Source organism: Octopus sinensis, linkage group LG13, assembly GCF_006345805.1.
Source record: "Octopus sinensis linkage group LG13, ASM634580v1, whole genome shotgun sequence".
NCBI classification, from domain to species: Eukaryota; Metazoa; Mollusca; class Cephalopoda; order Octopoda; family Octopodidae; genus Octopus; species Octopus sinensis.
Window position 1 is genome coordinate 49,043,886 of NC_043009.1, and position 12,275 is coordinate 49,056,160.

Here is a 12,275-nt window from a genome sequence, read left to right on the forward strand (position 1 = left end):
TGCTCTGGAACTATGGTTTTCAGATGGATTGATTAATCGAAAACTCTCTCTCCCTCTCTTGTTCTTCATCCTTTCTAGTTTTCTCTCCCACCCTTCCATATTCTTCTCCTCACCCTTTCACCGCTCCCTCTCTCTTACTCCTCCTCCTCCCTCTCGTCATTGAAACGTGACCAGAGGGAAGCCTTCTTTCCGACTGCTACCTTCAATGAGTCAACACGGTTTATCTTGTCCCTCCCATAAGCTGTCTTCTCAATGCGTTCAAAATAATTTTTCCATCGTCTCGGCTTAATGGCCCTCATCGTTTGTTTTTACTGTGTTATTCTCCTTGTCCTGTCTTATACTGTTTTTATTTGTATTGTTTTTACTGCCCTGTTCTTGTTACCACTTTTACCCCTCCGCAAAAAATCCCAAATTTCATTTAATTTGTTTTGCGGGAAGGACTGTTTCAACCAAGTCGCGTCTTGTCCTTACCTTCGTAACGCGGAGTAGACGAAACAGGGACAACTGAAGAAGGGGAATATTCCTTGTGTTGTATGTCTTGCACTCTGTTTTTTCGTTGTTTGAAAAAAGTCCGTTTCCATGTTTTTGTTTTTATGTTTTCGTTTTCCATTGTGTTCAACGTGTTTTTGGTGTCCTGTACCCATATATGCATGTATATATACATATAGATGTATGTATGTACATATATGTATGTATATATGCATATGTTCATATATTATTTTCTTATTATATATATTTATATATATATACACACGAGTGAGTAAACAAAGGAAAGGAGGGCGTGAGTAAACAAACGAAAGAAAGGTGTTCTACACATTTATTGTGTGGATCAAAACAGTTTGATTCAAACTCCTTATAAATTAGCCTCGACGAGAACAGTCCCACCAGCATCTATCTGATGTGGCTTGTTTAGTTTTCCTAAAACAGCCAGCTATAAAAAAGGGCCACAGTTTCTGAGATGGTACCCATTATTGGACTGTCTGAAAGTGTTGTTATCTTTGTTGTTTTTCCAGTTGATATTGCTTGCATTGTTTTCTATTTGTTTATTTTTTGTTTTTTGGTAATCCATCCATATATACATATATAAATCATAAAAGCATTATGACATCACTTTTGACAAGCATTACACCCGAAAAAGGTTAAAGGAGTCGTATATATTCACAAGAATTCCATCTGTCTTCAGTTTGTGTCCAAGGACCGGAATTATAGGACACTCCAGTTTACTCACAAAGACCTCTTCAAGAACTGGAACTATATAACAAGAAAGACTATGGTGGCTTATCTCAATTCTCTCTCTTCTTACTTATCCAAGTTACTTTCACGGGTGACCCAGACCAAATCGCAGCCTCCTGTCCTATTATTTCACTCTCCACTTACATTTTTACACTATACCTGCAAGTAAACAAACGTCGTAAAATCGGTATCATTTCCATTACCTTTTTTTCTTCTAGAAAGAGAACTTATTAAGTGTCCGTCTTTTTACGGGGGATATAACTAGAACCGTTATGTCCCATTCTTTTCCTTTCGCTTGGTGTATATATTTTCAATGCACTCAATTATTTTTATTGTCAACATCTTTTGATAGTCATTGTTTACATTTGGGTTTATACGCTGTCCCACCACCTGCTTGACGTGTCTAACTTCATCCTCAATTGTTATTTGTTTCTCTTCACCTTTACCTCATGATTTTCGTATCGCTTGTATTATATACTTATACACGCATGTATGCATGAACGTACAAATGGTTAAATAGGTAGACAGACAGACAGACAGACAGACAGGCAGACAGACAGACAGATAGATAGATAGATAGATAGATAGATAGATAGATAGATAGATAGATAGATATAGATAGATAGATAGATAGACAGCTAGATAGACAGATATGCTTGGCTTGTGTGTGTAGAAATATGTTTGTGTCAGTTATGTATGTACATGTATATATATATATATATAGATATATATATATATATATTATATATATATATATATATATATATATATATATATATATATATATATATGCACATGAATAGATACGTATATACTATCTATATTTATTGTGTATGTATAAGTATACATATAGATAAATATATAGTTAGGTAGAGAGCCGGACATAAGTAGATAGACAGACGGACAGACAGCTAGTTAGATAGATAGACAAATAGATAGACAGATAGACAGACAAACAGACAAACAGACATACAGATAGATAGATAGATAGATAGATAGATAGACAGACAGACAGACAGACAGACAGACAGACAGACAGACAGATAGATAGATAGATAGATAGATATAGATAGATAGATAGATAGATAGATAGATAGATAGATAGATAGATAGATAGATAGATAGATAGCTACACAGCCAGATATATAAATATATAGCTAGATGTCGCTGTAATTTTATACATACATACATAAATATTTCTGTCTTCGTTTGCCATATAAACTACAGTTTCTCTCGTTACTGTAATCCGCAAGTCAGATTTTGATTTTTACAGGTTGGTTTTAGTTACGAGTCGTTCGGATAATGGAAAGGAACGAATATATTTTATATTTTATTTTTGTAAACGCTGTAAATTAGCCCCGACGAGAGCAGTACCACCAGCATCTCTCTGATGTGGCTTGTTTGGGTGTCCTAAAACAGCCAGCTATTAAAGTGTCACAGTTTCTGAGATGGTACCTATTATTGGACTATCTGTCTGAAATTGTTGTTATTTTTGCTTTTTTTCCTGTTGATATTCTTTGCATTGTTTTCTATTTTATTATTTTTTTTTTGGTATAATAGATTATCTTTCGTTCAAGTATACAATCATATATGTATATATATATACACACATGCATGCATACCTATGTATATATATATATATATGCATATATATAATGTGTATTTATGTGTATAAACGAATAGCTGCATATAAAGACATAGCCAGCTAGATAGATAGATAGATAGATAGATAGATAGATAGATAGATAGATAGATAGATAGATAGATAGATAGCTAGATAGATAGACGTATATATTCATATACATATATATATATAACAATACTTTATACATTCATACACACACATTCATGTACATACGTACATAAATAGATACGTCCGTAATTACAAGCATACACAATGCATACACAGACTCGTAGAGGACAATTATGGGATGTTATTTTTTGACATTTAGGACATGAATTTAGATAAGTCTTGTTTTATTTCGTTTTCCATTTTTATTGTTAATAACATCAAAACACAAATCCTTTAGTACCCCTTGTTACAAAATCTTCGTTTGCCAATGCCATTATTGCCCATATTTACATTCTTTGCCATTGTAATATTTATCACTTTGACAGAATTCCTACAGTCTACGACAAAACAATATCCGCTTGTTTTTAACTTAGTTAAGTAGTTTGCCGTTCTTGTTCTAATATTAGCATCGCAGCCGAATATTACTCTTACTCTTTTGAGATAGAGATAAAATGCGTATATATATATATATATATATATATATATATATATATATATATAATATATATATATATATATATATACACACATGCATGCATACCTATGTATATATATATATATATGCATATATATAATGTGTATTTATGTGTATAAACGAATAGCTGCATATAAAGACATAGCCAGCTAGATAGATAGATAGATATAGATAGATAGATAGATAGATAGATAGATAGATAGAATAGATAGATAGATAGATAGATAGATAGATAGACGTATATATTCATATACATATATATATAACAATACTTTATACATTCATACACACACATTCATGTACATACGTACATAAATAGATACGTCCGTAATTACAAGCATACACACATGCATACACAGACTCGTAGAGGACAATTATGGGATGTTATTTTTTGACATTTAGGACATGAATTTAGATAAGTCTTGTTTTATTTCGTTTTCCATTTTTATTGTTAATAACATCAAAACACAAATCCTTTAGTACCCCTTGTTACAAAATCTTCGTTTGCCAATGCCATTATTGCCCATATTTACATTCTTTGCCATTGTAATATTTATCACTTTGACAGAATTCCTACAGTCTACGACAAAACAATATCCGCTTGTTTTTAACTTAGTTAAGTAGTTTGCCGTTCTTGTTCTAATATTAGCATCGCAGCCGAATATTACTCTTACTCTTTTGAGATAGAGATAAAATGCGTATATATATATATATATATATATATATATATATATATATATATATGTATGTATGTATATAAAGGAGCACTCCGTCGGTTACGACGATGAGGGTCCCAGCTGATACGATCAACGGAACAGCCTGCTCATGAAATTAACGTGCAAGTGACTGAGCAATCCACAGACACGTGTACCACTAACGTAGTTCTCAGGGAGATTCAGCGTGACACAAAGTGTGACAAGGATGGCCCTTTGAAATACAGGTACAACTCATTTTTGCCAGCTGAGTGAACTGGAGCAACGTGAAATAAAGTGTCTTGCTCAAGGACACAACGCGTCGCCGGGAATCGAACTCACGACCTTATAATCGTGAGCCGAATACCCTAACCACTAAACCACGCGCCTTCACTGTATGTATATATATGCGTATGCGTGCCTGTGTGCGCGTGGTATCTATCTATATATCTATATCAATACACACACACACACGCAGGTATGCACGTACGTACTCGCACACTCATGTATATACATGCATATAGACACACATGAATATGCATAGTCATTTACGTATATATGCATACATACATAGATACATAGAGTTAATCCAAACATAAAAGCACAAAAAAAAACACAACAACGCGAGGACGTGGAACAAATATAGTATTATTGGACGCTCAGTAAAGAGCGAAATGTAAAGATTCTCTAACAAGATTAAAAATTTGCATTTATACCTTTAATTATTGCTCTAAATAGGTATCTTCTTTTCTACTCTAGGCACAAAGCCCGAAATTTTGGGGGAGTGGCCATCGATTAGATCGCCCTCAGTATGCAAATGGTACTTAATCTAGCGATCCCGAATGGATAAAAGGCAAAGTAGACCTCGGCGAAATTTGAACTCAGAACACAAAGACAGACGGAATACAGCTAAGCATTTCACCCGGTGGGCTAACGTTATTGCCAGCTCGCCGCCTTATGTATTCTTTCCTACTCTAGGCACAAGGCCTAAAATTTTGGGGCAGCGGCCATCGATTAGATCGACCTCAGTACGCAAATGGTACTTAATTTATCGATCCCGAAAGGATGAAAAGCAAAGTCGACCTCGGCAAAATTTCAACTTAGAACGAAAAGACAGACGAAATACCGCTAAGCAGATCGCCCGGCGTGCTTAACTTTTCTGCCGCCTTTCTACATAGGTATGTTACGAAATGTTTAAAAGAGATAACCTTGGATCAGCAGTGATTTAATAAAAAGGAAGTCGCCAGCTAAAACACAATTCGCAAATGTAATATGTAACCAGAAAAGAAAAATTTGGTTAGAATTTTGCAAAATTCAATGTGGAGCACTTCATCATTTTGTTGTCTAAATTCAAGAAAGAGAACCTTTTGTTCCTTTGTTAGAAAGAAGTGGTTTCTTTCTATAGAGGATGACTTCAAATAATATAAAAAGAAAAGTAACAACACATGCGTGTATCCATGTCGACATACGGAAATGTAAAAATAGATAAATATATTCAAAAATTATACACACATACAAGGATGGAGGCTATTATATGTACACACACACACACACACACGCACTTTCTCTTTCTCTTTCTCTATGTCTTTCTTTTCTCTTTCTCTATGTCTTTCTTTTCTCTCTCTCTCTCTTTCAAACACAGAGACAGAGAAAGAAAGAGAATGCGGATACATATATATCCGCTTCAAATATTTATATACATATGGATATATATATATATATATATGGTGTAATACATACACGAAACATATGTCTAGATGCAGATTGTAAATATGCATACGTATACATATATATATATATATATATATATATATATATATATATATATATATATATATATGCGGAAACATATATATTTGTATGTAAGTATGTATGTATATATGTATGTATAGATGGATGAATGGATTTATATTAGTATGTAGATATGTCAACATTTCAGAAGTAACTAAAAGAAACTTCATTTTAAGATCATCTTAAAATAGCATTATTATTTTTTCTTCCTATCTTCTGAAAGAATAAATACTTCCTACATTTGTGGTCTATTCAACAAATGCTGGCATTGTGCATACCTCACAGAACTGTTGTCCAATGGCAAACATCCAAAGATTTCCTGAGTTTCTTTTATTTTGAAATTATTTTGGCTTTTTTTAAAAATTTTATTTTCATTTTATTTTATGTTTTTTGTTCCTCAAATATCTTTTATTCTATTCTTTTCCACTGTTATCACTGAACTTCTTATTGCCAAATCAACTCACTCTGAAATAAAAGAATATTCTGATCACAAGATCACATAAGCACACACTCTCACATATACATACATACATACATACATACAGATACATGAATAAATATATACTATGAATATATATATATATATATAATATATATATATATATATATATATTATATATATATATATATATTATATTATATATATATAGTTTTCTGCGTATGCTAGTTTATGTGTGTGTCTCTGATGATCATGTTCATAGAGAGAAACAAAGATAGAATGAAAATTATAACAAAAAATCCAGTATATTGTATGATAGTATAACTATATATTTATTAATACACACATAATTTGAAAGTATATACATACATATATATATATATTATATATTTTGGAATAAAATCGAAGACTACATCCTAAGGTTTCGGTACCAATTTATTCCCAATTTTTGCCTCCAGAATCTTGAGATACATTCACGAAATTTTATTCTTTAGGACGCCTATGTGCGTATACATAACATACACACGATCACGCGCTTTATAAAGGATACCTCCTGAGGTTTATTTTCCCTAAGCCATACTACTGATATAATGAGTGTCAGTATGTGACCATTATTTCTATACTTACTTACAGATAACGATATATATGAATATATAAGTTTGTATATATATACATATATATATATGTTATAAAATAGAATATATGCATATATATAAACATATGTACGTACCTACCTCTACATGTACATTACACGCATATATGGTACAGGACACCAAAAAGACGTCGAACACATAGAGAGACGAAACACATAGACCAACCAAGGAACAAGACAAGCAAAAAAAGGGAGAGATACAGGACAATACACACGAAAAATCCCCTTCTTCAGTCGCTAATATTCATCTACTAAACGTTCGAAGGATAAAAGCGAGACGTATACTTCGAAGAAAAATTCCTTCCCGCGAAAAGCAAATCAATTAAAATTCTGAGATCTTTTCGCAGAGGGGTAAAAAAAGCAAGACGGTAACGACAGTACAAACATATAACAGTAAAAAATATATATAAAACAGTGGAAAAATAAATATATAACAGTGAGAGACAAGACAAGGAGACAAATAAGAAGGGCTGTTAACGCCAGACGAAAAAAGTATTGTAAACGCTGGATTATAGTGGAGACAGAGAGGGAAATTTTGTCAACCAGAAGCCTTGCAAGGCGGGCGAGAAAGGACAGGAAGCAGTTACGACGGAAGTATCGTCGCAGTGGATGACGGGAATGGGGGAGGAGGAGCAAGAGGAAGAGAGAGAAGAAGGGGAATGGTGCGAGGATACCATGAAGAATGGTGAAAGGAGAGAGAGAATGAAGAATGAGAGGAGAGGAAGAGACAAGTTAAGTGAGGAAAAAAAAGACGAAAAGGGAAGGGGAGAGAAAGAAGAAGATGCAGAGTCGCGTGATAGTTAATATCAAGGCTAACTTGATATATATATATATATATATATATATATATATATATATATATATATATATTTATATATATATACAGGTAGGACTACAATGTGCTCTTTCGAAGTGAATTTGATATATTTTAGCTTTTACCAATTAGCTTAGTCATTAAATCTACCCGAAAACATGTCCTTTTATATTTATTTTACTTTTCTGTATTTGATCTTTTTCAAATTATCTCCCTTGCTTGTTCTTTTCAGGTTCTAAACATCCAGACCGGAAATCTATTTATTGTTACTGCACAGACAATCTCTGTTAATCAATTTTTTACCCCAACTTTGTATATGTTGCGTAATACAAGCGATCTTACAGCCCTTTTTGTATGGGACCCAGAGCAACATCAGAAATGTGACAACCGCTGGAGAACAAAAGGCCTGGTGCAATTGCAGGCTGGTAATAATTCTCAAAGAAGTAGACTGAATCTGTATGAGATAATGTGGTTTACTCAGAAAGAAAGTACGCTCGCATGAACTTATGTTCACGAGTCTAACCATGTGGCTATGGGCATTTAAACTGCCATGTTAATACTTGTATGTAAAACCAAGGTGTATTTTCTACGTAGATACACTCTATTGAATAATAGGAAAACCCGAAACATGTCGACAGCGATGTGAAAGCTCTAGAAACTTTGCATCAGCACTAGATTAAGCTAACTGTAGAAATGCGAAATGAAGAGTCTTGGCCCATGGTCACAACACCGCCTCGGCTTAAGAAACGAATCCATGAACTATTGTTTCCCAACATAAATGAGATAATTCCAAAATGTGGATGAATATATTCGTATGTTTCATTTCACAATGAAGCCGTGTTGTTTGGTAATTCGGGTATTCGTGATTTCTGGTGATTCAGTTGTTAAGGAGAGAGTTTCGATTCTTTAACCGGAACTTGATTTCACCTTGTTCCAAAATACTCAACCAAATCCGAGTATCTGTGACACATGGGAGTCAATATTGCAATGTGCTAGCATTCCTTCCAGGTAGGAATCTTGTACTTTCAGCCTAAAAAGCTTGAACATCTAGTCATAGCCAGGACTTATGTGGTTGTCGGACCGAAACAAATTTTAGTCATTACGTTATGATTGTAAAAGAGAGAGCCCTGTTGTGTTAAAGAATGGTCCATAAGATCTACACGTTCCAATGTAAATCAAAAGATTCAATTTCCAAGAGCGAAAGAACGAGAAAAAGTTGTTGGCTTAGTTATTAACAAGGTTCAGCTGTTGGTCGAATGGAAAACAACTGGTAAGTAGGGAGATCCTTTATCAAAACAATTAATCCTTAAAATTACAGCTGCAGGACAAATCAGCTTGTCACTGAACATCTCCAGTAATTAATTATTCAACCCTTGTAGAAATTAAACATAAGTGAATTTTGTTTAAATTTCTCCGCGTTGGGTTATTCTACTCTGTAATACTTCTGAGGCACACGTTTTTGTTCGACTATGCAAGGTGGAGAGTTCATATTAAATTGTCTTAAACTCAACGCTCCGTCATTGAGAAAATACGAAGTGTTGACCAGTGGAGCGGCGAACAGACAGCGCGTGCATTCATCCAATGTGGACTAATGTGGCACTGAGTCAAGAACAGTGACAGGAAATGTTCATCAACGCAAATAATTAATCAAAGTCATAATTGAAATATATCTACAAAAGTAATTAAGAAGTTATACAAAACACACTCAAATACAAATAGCTATATACACTCACACACACATACACTTACGCATGCACACACATATGCATAAATATATGTATGTATGTATGCATGCATGCATGTATGTATGTATGTATGTATGTATGTATGTATGTATGTATGTATGTATGTATGTATGTAATATTGAATATACTTATATTTGTGGGTGTGTCAGTGAGTGAGTGCAAGATATCAATTGTTTAAGAACTTTGCAAATTCACTTTAATTATCACTTGATAGATACAATATACATAATATACATATACATAACGTATGCATGTATGTATATGCATTATACACACACAGATATATACACAGGTGTATATATATTTATGTATATATGTATATAAATATATAGATATATAGGTATAAATAGATAAATAGATAGGTACATAATATATATTGTGTAAATGTAATTTAAGTGCGCATACTTACATACATAAATACATATATACATAGATGCACACATATGTGTGTGTATGTAAGTATGTATATGTATATATATATATGTTTGTGTGTGTATGGGGGTTTGTGAGTCTGTGTATAAATGTAAATGTAAGTATATATATATGTATATATGCGTATGTGTGTATGTCGACAACAACGATACTTGTGACACACTTAAAATAATGAATGAACTCGAGTAGCTAATTACATTGTCGAATCAAAGACAACAAACTAATTCCAATTTGGTGTTGATGAATATTGGGAGGTCAAACCAGGCTAATCATTTTGAAATGTCTTACCAATAATGAGATAAAGGATTGCCATCAAATCCTAGATAGATCTTATTTACTGTGTTTTGAAACATGGCCACATTTGTAGGGAAACCTCTATGTAGTCTTACGTGCTGTCCGAAATAGCAGCAAACCTTTATAAATTTACTTCATTCCGTTCTAATGAAAATATAAAAGACGCAATGGCTTGTTTTAGTCTTAGATACATGATGGCCGAAGGATGGTTAGCAAGGCTGAAGTAGATTTGTCTTTGATCACAGTTCTGCTCAGATGAGGCTAACATCAGCTTTAAAACAACAATTTTAGGTTAAACACATTTGACTCATTACCCTACTTGCTAGAAATAACAATTAAATACCTGGACTCAATCATACTTTATTGTCTGAAAACGTTCCATCAATTTACACGTAGTTATGAAATGTCTAAAATAGAATATGCTGTATGGTCATGGATGGATCGTTGACTAGACGTTGACTACACATTAAACGATGGCTTGATCCTAAGTTCATGGATTCGTTTCTTAAGCCGAGGCGGTGCTGTGACCATGGGCCAAGACTCTTCATTTCGCATTTCTACAGTTAGCTTAATCTAGTGCTGATGCAACTGTCTCTAGCTATCACATCGCTGATGTTCTGCTGTTTTATGGGCGGTTTGTTTCATTTCTATGGAGGAAACAATGCAGGTTAATAACGAATCTATTTCTTTCTCAATAGGTTCTAACAGATGCCAGCGCGAATATCCGATCGCACTTCTTTTCCATAATCGGTAACTGATCGATGTCAGTAACCCTAATTTACAATCATCATCATCATCATCATCATCCACATCATCTTCTTCTATACTAAGTGCTTACGAGACAAATTCGGGAAAGAAAAACAAGACTGGCTTCAGGACTCTAAGATGTGAGTTCCCTCGAAATTCGAGAGGACTGTGAGACATAGTTTTAGGAAGAGGTGCAGAAGACAACCAGATTCTGGGCCGGCAGAGAGCCACGATAGAGAACTTTCTTGGCTTTCCAGAATCTGTCTCGGTAAATAGTTATTGGATCCTTCTCTGCTTCTGAAATCTGGAGGTTACAGGTCACTCGTTGACTTAGCGGGCTCTGGATCAACATGCCACCTAAACATAGCTTTTTATAGGCAGTGTTTACGTTTCTTTTCTTTCTTTTCAAGTTTTAAAATATTCTGTAAAGTATCTATAGTCACATGGGTTTCGATGAATTAAACCAGTGCATTTTAAACAAACTTTTTTATTTCAACCAAAGAAAACCAATGAAACCGCCGCTTATCAGTCATATGATAAAAAAACAAACTTTGTCCTTTCCAAAGGCTGTACAACGCACTCAGCGAAACAGAAGATTTTCTTTCTCCAATTTACGCCCGTCTTCGCCCGTAAAGATTTTGGAGTTATAAATGCTAAGGAAAGGTTTTGGCGCCGAAGCAGTACAAGTTTTCTATCATGATTTAGCCCCCAGGGGCTGAATGTATTAATTTAGATATTTTTTTGCCTCCGTTTTCACTCTAGGGGTTCTTGCTCAATCAATTTGTATATTTACCACGCTAATGGTTCTTTTTTCCAGGCAAACTTTGAGAGCACCTCATATTCTTCCCCATACTTATTGCCCATTAATATAGTTGTAATAATACATATTGACCTCTTTATCCATTTTCTTTAGGCAATATGATGAATAGGTCTTTTAAGAGTAATTATCCCTACCCGGCGCTTGAGATCTCTAGTTTATGCCTCCAGCCGGAGTGCTTAGCCTAACGTGTTTGAAAACCTTAGTCTGTGCCTGGACAACACAATTAACTTAAGACCAGAGGGTTTGTTTGCTCTTCCTGATCCAAAAGCTGTAAAACAAACATCTCACCATCGTGGATGCAACTATACAAAAAAGATCTGTAGATTCAAAAGCAAGATAATTCTAGGTC